At 49.3% G+C, this 13914-nt stretch overlaps 1 protein-coding gene across 11 annotated transcripts in view; it reads left to right on the top strand.

Annotated features, from left to right (window-relative positions):
* Window positions 1–13914, top strand: part of GRN (granulin precursor) — a 1328618-nt gene that overhangs the window by 1030894 nt on the left and 283810 nt on the right. The window lies entirely within an intron of this gene.

The following is a 13914-nucleotide window of genomic DNA, read 5'->3' as shown; positions in this document are numbered from 1 at the left end:
CAGTAAGAGAATTAACCCATTGTATCCATCTCAGATGTAAAGCTTTAGCATTTGGAATGCTCGCTTTTGTCACTGCCTCTAATGAGTTACGACCATAATGCGTTTCCCCTGTGCTAGAGCTCTTTCTCTTGCTACAGCGGTTTGAACAGCTGTTAAAAAAAATTCTGTTTAAGTGAGTTTAATTTCTGCTTGTGTATACAAATGTGATTTGTATGTGATTGGTATTTTTAAAGCCTTCGCAGGTCACCAGTCACTGAAATTCACACTTTCACTAGCAGGGCTAGTCATTGTGCCCTACCCACATTAACTTTTATGTGGCCCCACTAGCTAGACTAATTAGATCTCTGGGCTTCCTTGCCATATCTTCTGCGGACAATGCCCAGATAGTGGTCTCAGTGACCGGCGCCCCTGATGAAACTGCCTCAAAGTTCCATACATGTCTCAGCAAGGTTGGGGCCTGGATGACCTCAAATTGTTTGCAGTTAAATACCAGTAAGACTGAAGTCTTACTTTTTGGCAAAAACAATTTTTGGAAACCTATGTTGTGTTCTTCAGAGTTTGGTCCGCTCCCATGCCCCAAAGAGAAGGTTAAGAACTTGGGGGTGACCTTCGATTCTAGACTCTCCTTTGAAAGGCATGTCAACCAGGTTACCTCGGCCTCCTACACCTTAAAAATGTTAAGGATTCTGCATTTCATCCCAGCAGAATTGAAGAAGTTAGTGGTCTTAGCCCTGGTATTATCTAGAGAGTACTACTGCAACAGGCTTTTCATGAATCTGCGTAAACACTGCCTTAATACGTTGCAGTTGGTGCAAAATGCCGCTGCCCGGCTTATGTTAAACCTTCCAAAATATCATTCAGTCTCCACTGCACTCAAAAAACTGCACTGGTTGCCGGTGATCAGAAGAATTTAATTCAAGGCGCTTTGCATTGCCATCAAGGCCACCCACAATGCAGGGCCAATGTTCTTGAAGAAGAACTTTCAGCCGTATGTGCCCGCCCGTCAGCTCCGCTTAGCACACTCTTATAACCTGGTAGTACCCAGGTTCAAAAAAACTGCTTGGGGTGGGGAGGAGCTTCCTGGTCGGTACAGCCCGACTTTGGAATAAACTGCAAATACATGTCAGGAAAGAAAATCAACTGTCAGCTTTTAGGAGGGCTCTGAAGACTTTGCTGTTTAACCTCTGAACTGTTTCCTAGCTACTCCTCTCACTACTTAGCTGAGTTAGCACCATGATACTCAAGGGTGAATGTTTCGCTCTCTTACAAATTTCCTTTTCATTTCATTCCCTAGTGCCTGGTAAGTACCTACCCTCCAATTTGTGTCATTCTCGAGTGACCACCAGTGAGAATTTATCTATTTGGTTATATCCCGGCAAACAGGGAGGGAATTTAAATTTGTTTTTTAGACCACTGTCCCCTTTGCGGGCGGTACCAATGTCCAGATCTGCAAGCAGTGTCCATAAGGGAAGGGGGATCAGCCTGATAATCCAAGGATAATAGTTGTAAACCCCTGATGTCTCCCACCGTAGTGGTGTATGAGCTGCAATGTCTGAGCTACTCTGCATTAGCTGCAATGTTGGTTTTTGTGGGAGTTTGTCTTTAAAGAATTTATGCAATTAAAATGTTCTTGTAAATTTAAAGCAGTTCACATGTGATGTAAAGTCTGGTAAAGAACTTAGACAGAAACACAGCCCTTTGCGAAGTAATTTTATTTCTGCACTATTCAATTTGTGATCAGATAAATTAACAATATTGATTTTATCAACAGTCTGCTGTTAGGCAAAATCGTCTCGTCCTTTGTTACTTATGGTCCCGAGATTGACCTGGTGGTGACACCCTCACTGTCCCTTTTTTCTTGCGTCTGTCCTGATTTCACTTTCCTTGTTTTCTTGGGACATTCTTTCCTGTTTTGCTACTTGTTCCCTCAGTAAAATGTTTGTAACTCTATAAAAACAATTTTTAAAAAAAGGATCCACAGGTGTGAAGGTAATCTGTGGCTTTGATGCCAAGGACTCCCCACTTAATATACTGATGACACTAGAAATGTCAGATGCACTTGTAGAGATGGTTCTCTGCGTTATAGTACCCCTATAGGAGTCTGTTTTGATATTGTCAAATTTTCTGGCAAAGGTGTAAACTCTGCCATTCATGTAATCTTTCATCCATCATAATTTTCTGCATTTTCTTATCCTTAATATACAGTTTGGGTTACATTCACACTTCCTTAACGATGTGATTATTATTGTCTGTTGCCTCTGGTAGATTCAGGTCTGTCTGCGGATTCAGTGCAAGAGTCCACAACATGCCTCCCTGATTTCCCTGGATACAGGGTGACTCGGGCCAGATGCGGGAGTACTATAATTCCCTCCATGTACTCTTTGGACCCCCAATTTGCTCTGCTATACCTTCGAGCCCCAAGGAAGTGCCAGGTTTCCTCACGGAATCCTCACTGACTGGTTCCCTCACAGCATCCGTATCGGCTCCGGTGCACAGCCCTTCTTAGTTCCCACCTGCGACACCAGAGTCCGTTCAGCCGACACAGACCGCGTCGACTCTGTGCTGATCACATCTTCTGATGCCGACACAATGCTGCACTGAACTGCCAAACTGGGTTCTCCATGTACCGGAAAAAAGCATCCTGGGACCGGTTTCGGGGTAACGCCCCTCATCAGCCAGGCTTGCTTTAATCCAGTGGTACAGCGAACAAGAGACCCATGTCTGGGTATCCCGATCCCACTTGGGGCGAAAATTGCTGCGGCAACAAATGATGGATGGAATGCTAAGTGAATGAAAGAATCACCCCTATTCAAGAGATATAGGTTAAATCCACAGTTCTTTTGCGCACTAGGGCACCTCAGTTTGGACCCAGCCGTATGCAACTCGCCAACCCAGTTTGACCCAGCCATATGCAACGCCACAAAATTAGAACAAGTATGGCTGGTGCGGGGTATAACCCCAAAACGGGTCACAGGAAGCTTGTTTACAGTGCAGGGAGGGCATGGCCTGGCAGGTCGGATTGGACTGTTGATTTGTTCAGCATTCCTTCCATCATCCTTTTTTTTTTGCTCATGAAAACAGCGCCCTGATTGAAGGGAGCAGCCTCTATTGCTGCCCCCGAGGGCACTGGATGCCTGAGCTTAGTCTCAACCCAGCTGTCATAAGACAGCTGGGTTTAGAGCGCTTTAAAGTGCACATTTCTGGCTGGCCGTTTCAAGACGGCCAGTTAAAGAGACATGTGCAAAAGGCAGCCAACCCTCCTACCTGCTGCCATTCAGCAGCAACCCCGCCCCTGTCCTGACACTCAGTTTGGGCAGGGTGACAAAAAATAAAATGGCAAATAGCCACATTACCATTTTATTTTTAGGTCGAAGTAATATCCAGTTTGCCGAAGGCAGAACCGGAAGTACCGAGATTTAACGTTTCTCAGTGTGGACTATTTGTCCAGCCTCTGTTTTTGCCTCTCTCCCATTGGCTGGCTTCCTAAACGGAGGCCAGCCATTGGAGGAGAGAGCTGTCCCGAATAGGCTCCGTCCTTTTTCAGATTTGGAGGTGTGTTCGGTGTTCTTCTTTCCACTTTTAGGCCACGCCCATTCTGAGAACACCGAACACGCCCCCAATCCGAAAAATTTGGAACGTTCTGCAGCCGCCATTTTCTTTCCCCCCGCAGTGAAGGTGAGCCTCGAGCCTCTGCCCCTGCCCCCGTTTGTGCTGTTTTTAGTGCAGCTAGCGGCAGAGGCAGGGGGCTCCTTCGCCAGTTGAGCTTGACTGGCGAGAGGAAGAACGCAGTTTAATATGGCTTCTCAAATAAATTATTGAACCCGTTCAAGACACTCCGCGTCTTCCTCACTACAATGTCATGTCTTTTCGCTAATGTGCGCGTTGAAACAGTGTTAACATCATCTGTTCCTGCGCCGGAAGAGGTCCGCCAAAAAGGTCCAACAAAACGGAAGTAAGCACGCATGCCATGCTCTTTGGGAAGTAAATGGTAGTAGATGCTTTCCGCTCTGAGCTGGAAGTGCACAGGCGTGCGCGATATGGGCATGCGCTGTGCTCCGGTCTCAAGATGGAGGGTAGCCGTTGGTATTACAGCCGGGAGCAGCTACAACAGAGCCCGTCCCGCCGAGGTATTACAGCCGGGAGCTGCTAAACAGAGCCCGTCCCGCCGTACAGGGCTCGACGCTGATAAACAAGGTTGGTAAGCCCTCAGTCAGCTGGGTGCTGCGGCCAGCGAAGCGCCTCTGTGTGCATGCGTCTGGAGTTAAACGTTCCTAATACTAACTCGCTGCTGGGAAAATTGCGCCGAAGCTCGGAAGCCATCTGGGGGTGCGCGAGGCAAGGAGGGGAGAGAGAGGTGCTGGAGCTGACTGTCGCCGGGAACTGGCCAAGTGCCCGGGCATGGCGGAGGCTCAGTCGTCGGGTAAGTGTGATTGACACGCGCTTGATGTTGTGGGGATCTGTTTGGGCGATATGTTGGGGAACATCTGATGATGAACGATGTCTGTGATTTGTTTTGTGAGTCTTTGCGTTCTTGGGGTTGTTGCTTTCAGGAGTATACCTCTTCCCCTTGTTAAATACAAGCAGCAGAACCTCTTGCTTTGAAAGTGAACGGTGACAGCAGCGGTCGGACAGTCTGGTATTCCACATGACTGGGGTGGAATCCGCCGATAATACGACCCCAAACATAATTAAGAGGGATATTGCAATTTTAATGTAATTGTTCAAGCCATTTCATAAAAAACGGAAGTAGTTCTATTTGCTCCAACTGTCACCACAGGCATGATATCTTCCGATGCCAGTGTTTTTAACTTTCCGGGTGAAAAGCAGCTCCTCATGGTTAGAATGGCGTGCTTCCTTCTGAAGAGTGCCCGGGTAGGTAGCAATTCAGAAAAGGGGGTGGTGATGGACACAGTTTCTGAATTAAGCAGAATACTCCTACCCAGTCAACAGATCAGGGCTTGATCCATCACCTTTTTTTAGCTCACTGCACCAACCCAGCTCAGAACCTGGCTACATGCAAATTAGTCTGTCCCTGTCCCAGTGCATCAGGGGAACAGGGCAAACCAAACTACCAAGCCAATTCTTTCACTGGGAAGGAAACAAGCTTCCGGGGACCGGTTTCTGGCATTACAGCAGTCATCGGCCCGGCTTGCTTGAATCCTGATGGTGCAATGAGCAAGGGACTCACATCTGAGTATACCCTTCCACGCTTATGGTGGACAAAACGATTCAGAAAAGGGGGTGGTGAAGGACAGAGTTTCTGAATTAAGCAGAATACTCCTACCCAGTCAACAGATCAGGGCTTGATCCATCACCTTTTTTTAGCTCACTGCACCAACCCAGCTCAGAACCTGGCTACATGCAAATTAGTCTGTCCCTGTCCCAGTGCATCATGGGAACAGGGCAAACCAAACTACCAAGCCAATTCTTTCACTGGGAAGGAAACAAGCTTCCGGGGGCCGGTTTCTGGCATTACAGCCGTCATCGGCCCGGCTTGCTTGAATCCTGATGGTGCAATGAGCAAGGCACTCACATCTGAGTATACCCTTCCACGCTTATGGTGGACAAAACGATTCAGAAAAGGTATGTAGCAGGCATGATTTCTACCTGCTACTGTTAACAGTACAGTAGTAGGCGAGTCCAGTGCGATGAGATGAACTGGGGGTTGAGGTGCTTCTGTGCTAGATGGGTGTCCCACTGGCTCCCTCCCACTCTGTGGCAGCCCATCTCCCTCCCTCCCCCGCTCATCAGGCCGGCCGCCATGTTACTCGTTGTGATCTGTTTTTCTGCCCTCTGTTCCCTGCTTGTGCTCCTCGATTGCCTCTGTATCCTCGTTGTGATTTGTTTTTTTCTGGACTCTGTTCCCTGTGTGTGGCTTTGTGTGTGTGTGTGTGGGAGGGGGGGGGCTCTGTTTTTGTGTGTGGTGTGCTGTGTGTGTGTGTGTGGGGGGGGGGGGCTCTGTGTGGGGGGGGGGCTCTGTGTGGGGGGGGCTCTGTGTGGGGGGGCTCTGTGTGTGTGTGTGGCTCTGGGTGGGTAGCTTTTTTGTAGGTGGCTCTGTGTGGGTGGCTCTGTGTGGGGAAGGCTCTGTCTGTGTGGGGATGGCTCGTGTTTGTGGTGGGCTCTGTCTGTGGGAGGGCTCTGTGTGTGTGTGGGAGGGCTCTGTGTGTGTGTGGGAGGGCTCTGTGTGTGTGTGTGGGGCTCCGTGTGTGTGTGGGGCTCTGTCTGTGTGTGTGTGGGGCTCTGTCTGTGTGTGTGTGGGGCTCTGTCTGTGTGTGTGTGGGGCTCTGTCTGTGTGTGTGTGGGGCTCTGTCTGTGTGTGTGGGGGGCTCTGTCTGTGTGTGTGGGGGGGCTCTGTCTGTGTGTGTGGGGGGGCTCTGTCTGTGTGTGTGGGGGGCTCTGTCTGTGTGTGTGGGGGGGCTCTGTCTGTGTGTGTGGGGGGCTCTGTCTGTGTGTGTGGGGGGCTCTGTCTGTGTGTGGGGGGCTCTGTCTGTGTGTGGGGGGGCTCTGTCTGTGTGTGGGGGGCTCTGTCTGTGTGTGGGGGGCTCTGTCTGTGTGTGGGGGGCTCTGTCTGTGTGTGGGGGGCTCTGTCTGTGTGGGGGGCTCTGTCTGTGTGGGGGGCTCTGTCTGTGTGGGGGGCTCTGTCTGTGTGGGGGGCTCTGTCTGTGTGGGGGGCTCTGTGTGTGTGTGGGGGGCTCTGTGTGTGTGGGGGGCTCTGTGTGTGTGGGGGGCTCTGTGTGTGTGGGGGGCTCTGTGTGTGTGGGGGGCTCTGTGTGTGTGGGGGGCTCTGTGTGTGTGGGGGGCTCTGTCTGTGTGGGGGGCTCTGTGTGTGTGGGGGGCTCTGTGTGTGTGGGGGGCTCTGTGTGTGGGGGGCTCTGTGTGTGTGGGGGGCTCTGTGTGTGTGGGGGGCTCTGTGTGTGTGGGGGGCTCTGTGTGTGGGGGGCTCTGTGTGTGTGGGGGGCTCTGTGTGTGTGGGGGGCTCTGTCTGTGTGGGGGGCTCTGTCTGTGTGGGGGGCTCTGTCTGTGTGGGGGGCTCTGTCTGTGTGGGGGGCTCTGTCTGTGTGTGTGGGGGGCTCTGTCTGTGTGTGTGGGGGGCTCTGTCTGTGTGTGTGGGGAGCTCTGTCTGTGTGTGTGGGGGGCTCTGTCTGTGTGTGTGGGGAGCTCTGTCTGTGTGTGTGGGGGGCTCTGTCTGTGTGTGTGGGGGGCTGGGGGCTCTGTCTGTGTGGGGGGCTCTGTCTGTGTGGGGGGCTCTGTCTGTGTGGGGGGCTCTGTCTGTGTGTGTGGGGGGCTCTGTCTGTGTGTGTGGGGGGCTCTGTCTGTGTGTGTGGGGAGCTCTGTCTGTGTGTGTGGGGGGCTCTGTCTGTGTGTGTGGGGAGCTCTGTCTGTGTGTGTGGGGGGCTCTGTCTGTGTGTGTGGGGGGCTCTGTCTGTGTGTGTGGGGGGCTCTGTCTGTGTGTGTGTGTGGGGGGCTCTGTCTGTGTGTGTGTGTGGAGGGCTCTGTCTGTGTGTGTGTGTGTGGGGGGCTCTGTCTGTGTGTGTATGTGTGGGGGGCTCTGTCTGTGTGTGTGGGGGGCTCTGTCTGTGTGTGTGGGGGGCTCTGTCTGTGTGTGTGGGGCTCTGTGTGTGGGGGGGCTGTGTGTGTGTGGGGGGCTCTGTGTGGGTAGCTTTTTTTGTAGGTGGCTCTGTGTGGGTAGCTTTTTTTGTAGGTGGCTCTGTGTGGGTGGCTCCGTCTGTGTGAGGGTGGCTCTGTGTGTGTGGGTGGCTCTGTGGGCGGCTCTGTGCGTGTGTGGGTGGCTCTGTGTGTGGGTTTAGAGATTAAGCTATTGGCATTGTAAATGACAATGCCATTTATTTATGATTTAAAAAAAAGTCATCAACAATGCCAATAGCTCTACCTTTAATAATGCCGAGACCATTGCATTGTAAATGCTTGTTTGTCTCTGGGGTCATTTCAGTGGGGCAATGATCCTCCTCTATAAAGGAGGAGCAACCCCAGCCCCCTGTCTGAAGGTTATACTTTTTAGTTGATCACAGTGGTGTTCACTTGTCTCTGGAAGCTTTTTTGTCTGGACACAAGTTGGTTCTATACCCATAATGTGACCATCAAATTATTTCTGTTCAAGCATTTGTCAATACTTTCGTCATTGTGAATGTGTTCTGGGATCCCTTTTCTCTGTTTTTCAGAGCAGGTTTGGCACCAATTATATTTTTATAAAGGCAAGGAGCTATATTTCGTGGCATTACCTGTTGCCTCTGGTTCCCCCAACACCAGCCTACCATGGGTTTGTATCCCACCATGGGTGCTTCGTAGTATGTGTTTATATTGACGGTTGTCTTCCAACACAATTTTATTACCCTGCCATGGGTAACACTACTACCATGCTTTTCTGTGTCTTTCTGGCTTCAATTGCATGTGGTTTTTATCACAGTTCTTTTGGTGACTCATATGCCTTCCCCCCCTGCATTACTCAGACCGTCTGCTATCTTCTATCTTATTCTAGAGTAGCTGGTCCTATTCACAGACATCTTTTAGTCTGTTTGCAGACCCTCGTCCGGGAATGTAATTGCTCTAGCATCTAATTCAAAGGTAAGGAATCTGCTGCTAGATGTCTATCAGATGAACAATTTGCTTACCTTTGGTTGCCACGGATTCCCTACCGATCCTCCCCATTCTGCAAACTGGTTTCCAAAAAGATCCCTTTCTCCGCATTGATATACCTTTCATTAGAGTTTCACAATTACTTTACACAGAGGTCTCTTTTTGGCACACTGTTTCTATGGGCGGTGCCTATAAGTGGCTCTGTTTTTTGGGCATGGAATATAGTTGCGGAAGAAACAGATGTCCTTTCGTCAAGGGGGAGGGGGCTTATTTGGACTCAGTTTACATCACATCCAGTGTACGATGTTGCTAGAGTGCAGAGGTATTCTGAAAACATTTTCCGGATCCAGTCTGGCGCCTGGGGTGAATTCAAAAGTAAGTAATCTGCAGCTAGATCCAGCCTCTACCAGATAAGGCGTTACTGAAGGTAAGTAACTTGTTCATTTAACCATAACAACCAATGATCCGCTACAATTAGAGTATACGCTCCTGATGGCACCTGTTACCCATTGAGTGCAAATTTTGGTGATCTGCCCTAGTCCAGTATTACCATTAGATAAGACTCATTACAATTAGAGTTCTCACAAACAACACTTCTTGACTAAATCTTAGTTTATTTCCATGCACTTGAGTTCAGATGGCCTAATATGGCTCGCAACAGCCAACATGTGTCACAGCTGTGCAGCTTACTTTCGTGAGGCTGTGAATGTAAATATAAATTTTTATACATATGCAAATGTGAAATGGTATATTTGAGTACATTGATACAATAGTCATACAGCTTTTTCATGCAAACTAGCATTTCTGCCTTGTCAATGTCCACTACAAGTTGCACAAGTCTAACTCTTAATTACACTTTAAAGAAAAAAGAAAATTTAAATAATGACATTTAATTGGCAAATGTGTTGGTGGTGTAATATTATGCATTTTGGATAATTCAAAATAAAAGATGATTACCTGTTTTGCAAGAGGAGTTGTTGGTGATTGTTTTCTTAATTTGTTGTATGTCATATTTATATTGCATGAGTGCTTCCTTTTTGAATAAGTGCACATTTGTGCTTTCCTGTATTTGCATGCGTTACCGTATTAAAGCCAAACATATTGTCTTTGCTAGTGCTTGGTTATTAGTATCTTTGTAGTGCACGTCTTAGGTTTTTCGTTACAGATGGCTTTGCCCACCAGGGATGCATGATTGTGATATTGTGAAACGTGTTAAAGGCCTGCTGTAGATTACATGTAGAATTTTAAATAGCAACCTTGTGTTAAAATAATCTGCAGTAAGTGTGTTAAATTGGCATTTTATTTTTTTAGATTTTGAATTGTATTTCTTGATGTTTTATAATTTGGAATTATTTGCCTGATTTAGCATTCCTGCCCTATATTACACACAATGCCCCCGCTCAATTATTTGTTGTTTTCTTAGCCCACTCTGCGCAGTTACTGCAGCACTGAAGCTTTTGCTGGGTCAGGTGCATGCTGGAGAACACAGCCTAAGACTCTTGTTTCACATTCAGTCTCCTCTCTCGTGCAAACCCCATTGGATCTGGTTGTATTAGTCTACAGTTTAAGACTGTAGATAATTTCTTTTGAGGTAACTCCACCCCAGTGCCACTCAGACCAGCAAGACGTTGTCATTTAAGTGGACACTCACCAGCCTAGCAGATGGACTCTTAGAACTGCCGTTGTATCGATCCCTCCACTGAACACCTGGTGTGGATGCAAAATCTTCCTTAGACTGCTTTGTCTGTAAGGACAGACCCTCGGTTATTGGCTTTATTCTAAATGGACCTTTGATCTCTTAATGTCCAACTTCTTTTTGTTGTATCTTTAAGGAAAAAGGACAATCCTGGGATATAAACAAACTAAATGTAGTATTATTTTTCCAAAAACATTTTTTGTGTAGTACTTTTCTATTTTGAATATCTTTAAAGTTTGCAATAGCAGTTACATAAACAGGTGTGACCTGTTTATTCAATCAACCATGGATTTGGAAAGCGCAGCAAATAACCCATAAGGATCTCAAAACGCTGTCGTTGCTTCTTGCTTAGTGGTGATCTGTTCGTTCAAACAGCCAGGTCTAGAGTTCTTTCCTGAATTGGTGCAGCGATGGGGTGGTCCCTAGTTGCAGAGGAAGGTCTTTCCAGGCTTTGCCTGCTAGGTGTGATGAGGAGCGTCCTCTGCTGTTGCTTCTACAGATTCGGGGTGTGTCTGCAACAAAGAGGGAGGCAGAACGTGTGTGTCTGGTTGGTTAGTGGAAGGTCAAGCGTTTGTTGATGTAAGCTGGTCCTTTGTTATGCAGGGCTTTGTATATATGGATCAACATCTTGAACTGGCGTCTCTTCTTGATCATGAGCCAGTGTAGATTCTTGAGGTGGGGTGTGATGTGGGTGTGTCTGGTGAGGTTGAGTCTGGCTACTGAGTTTTTTTGTATGTAGTGTCTTCAGGAGGCATGTGGTGATTCCTACACAAGGTGTGATCCCTTAGCCTAGCCCTCTGGTGACGTGGCCTGCATGACGGTCCTTCTGGTGTTGACTTAGGAAGCATGTGTAGGGTGTGGAAGCAGGCGAATGAGACTGCGTGTAGCTATTTCTTCATGGAAAGCTGGCTGTCCAAGATGATGCAGAGGTTTTGGGCGTGGTCTGTTGAGTCTGTGTGATCTAACAGTGGTGGCTAGTGGGGTGGCATGTACTTGGTGAAGAGGATGGGGCTGAGGAATGATTGTTGGGGGATGCTTCAGATCATTTTGGGTTCCAAGGTGAAATACGGAAGACTGTGAGGTGTCAGTCAATCAGGGAATTGTAAGCGCGCTACGCATCCGTGAGGGTCTCAAGGCAAGGGGGTAGGGGGTAAGCAACTCCGTTCAGAGGAAGAGCCAGGTCTTAAGGTTCTTCCTGGAGGTGTTCAGGGAGGGGGCACGTCTGATGTCTGCTGGTAGCTCGGTCACGGTCTTGGCTGCGATGTGATAGAACGATCTCCCGCCTGATCTGGCTCTTTGGATGCACGGGGTTTCAGCCAGTGCGAGGTTAGATGATCGTAGGTTTCTTTTCGGTACTTGGAAGTTTATTCTGTCGTTGAGATTTGGGTCCGTTGTGCCGGCATTTGTAGGCGTGAGTGAGGATTTTGAAGGTGACGCTCTACTCAACGGGGAGCCAGTGAAGTCGCCACAGATGTTGGCTGATGTGTTCGTGCGGGGGTTGCTGAGGACATTTCTGGCCGCAGTGTTCTGTATTGTTTGCAGTTTGTGGAGTAGGGACTTAATGATGCTGGTGTAGAGTGTGTTGCCATAGTCGAGTTTGCTGGTGATGAGTGCGTGGGTGACAGTTTTCCTCGATTCAGGGGGGATCCATTTGATGATCTTTCGGAGGATGTTCAGGATGTTGAAGAAGCTGGAGGTGACGGCGTTGCCCTGTCGGTTCATGGTGAGTGATGTATTGAGTACGATGCTGAGGTTCTTGGCATGGTCTGAGGGGGTAGGTGGGTTTCTGAGGGCGGTGGACCACCAGGTGTTGTCCCATGCTGAAGGGGTGGTTCCAAGGGCGAGGACTTCTGTCTTATCGGCATTGAGTTTTAGGCAGCTGTTGGTCATCCAGACTGCCACATCTTGCATTCCTCTGTGGAAGTTGTTTTGCGGTGGTAGGTACTTTGGTGAGGCAGAGGATGAGCTGGGTGTCGGCGTAGGATACGATGTTGAGGCAGTGTTGTCGGACTATGTCTGCGAAGGGGGCCATGTACATGTGAAGTGGGTTGGACTCCGAGATGACCCCTGTAGGACTCCGCAGGTGATGTCCGTGGGGGTGGAGAGGAAGTGTTGTAGTCTGATCCTTTGGTTTCTTCCGGTGAGGAACGAGCGAATCCAGTCTAGGGCAGTTCCTTGTATGCCGTTGTTGTGTAGTCTGGTGATTAGTGTGCAGTGAGAGACCGTGTCGAAGGCTGCAGACAGGTCGAGGAGAATGAGGGCCGCAGAGTTGCCCTGGTCCAGGAGGGTGTGTATGTCCTCTTTGGCGCCGAGTAGGGCGGTCTTGGCGCTGTAGTTGGCTCTGAATCCGGATTGGAACGGGGTCAAGGACGGCGTGCTCTTCGATGAATCGTGTCAGTTCCCTGTTGACTGTTTTCTCTGCCACTTTGGCTGCGAAGGGGAGAAGCGAGATGGGACGGTAGTTTTTGAAGTCTGTGGGATCGGCCGTGGGCTTCTTGAGCAAGGGCTTGACTTCGGCGTGCTTCCAGTCGTCTGGGAAGGTGGAAGTACGTTCCGAGCTTCTTAGAGGTATTGGGACGGGGTGATGTCTGTGGCTTCGCTGCGTGGGTTGGTGAAATCCTGGATGATGTTGAAGAAGTCCTTGTAGTTGGTGAGGATTTTGTTGTGGATATAGTTTCTTTTGATTTGATTAGGTTGTGGGAGTTCGACATGGCATCCTTGTAGGTGGAGTAGCTGTCGGTTGTCTTGGTATTCCTCCAGATGTTTTCCAGGCATCTGCATGTGCGCCTGGCTTCGTGGAGGTCAGTGGTGAACCAGGCGGCTTTTCTGGAGCATTGTTTGCCGGGGTTGCGTAGCAGGGCAAGCTAGTCTGCGCTGTTGGAGATCCATGTATGGAGTTCTCTGGCTGTGGTGTTTGTTTGTGGATGCCCAGGGGTGGTTGTCTCGGGAGAGGGCCGAGTTCAGTTGCTCATTGGTGATCTTGCTTCAGTTCATTCTTGGTGGGCGTGCGGCTGGTTTAGGTGCTTTGAGTTTGTCTGTGAAGTGGACGCAGTGGTAGTCTGTCCAAGGTGGTTGCATGGTGTGGCTGAAGTGGACGCTGTTTCTTGCAGCAAAGATGGGGTCGAGGATGTGGCCTGCCCGGTGTTAACGAGTTGGTTGGTTGAGTCCGATGTTTCTGAGGTTATCACGAAGGATGGTGGAGTTGGGGTTGAGGTATGAGGCGATCCAATTGGGGGCACCTCCCTGTATTCCGATGTGGTGGAGTCTGTTAATCATGAATTGATAGGAGAGGGTGTCGAATGTGGCCGACAGGTCCAGGATGAGGAGGGCTGCTGTGTCTACCTGGTCCAGGAGAGCCCTGATGTCATCAGTGGCTGTGATCAGGGCAGTCTCTGTGCTGTGGTTGGCTCGGATTCCAAATTGAGAGGGGTCCAGAATGTTTTTGCGTTCCAGATGTTCGGTGAGTTGATGCTTGATTGTCTTCTTGGGATCCTTTGCTGGTAAGGGGAGCAGAGAGCGGGGAAGGTAGTTCTTCAGTTCTGCTGGATCGGGCGTGGTTTCTTCAGAAGTGGCCTCACTTCAGAGTGTTTCCTGTCATCAGGGAAGGGAGCCGATGTGGTGGC

This window comes from Lissotriton vulgaris, chromosome 5 (genome assembly GCF_964263255.1).
Source record: "Lissotriton vulgaris chromosome 5, aLisVul1.2, whole genome shotgun sequence".
Lineage (NCBI taxonomy): Eukaryota > Metazoa > Chordata > Amphibia > Caudata > Salamandridae > Lissotriton > Lissotriton vulgaris.
This window is presented reverse-complemented; position numbering and strand designations above follow the sequence as displayed.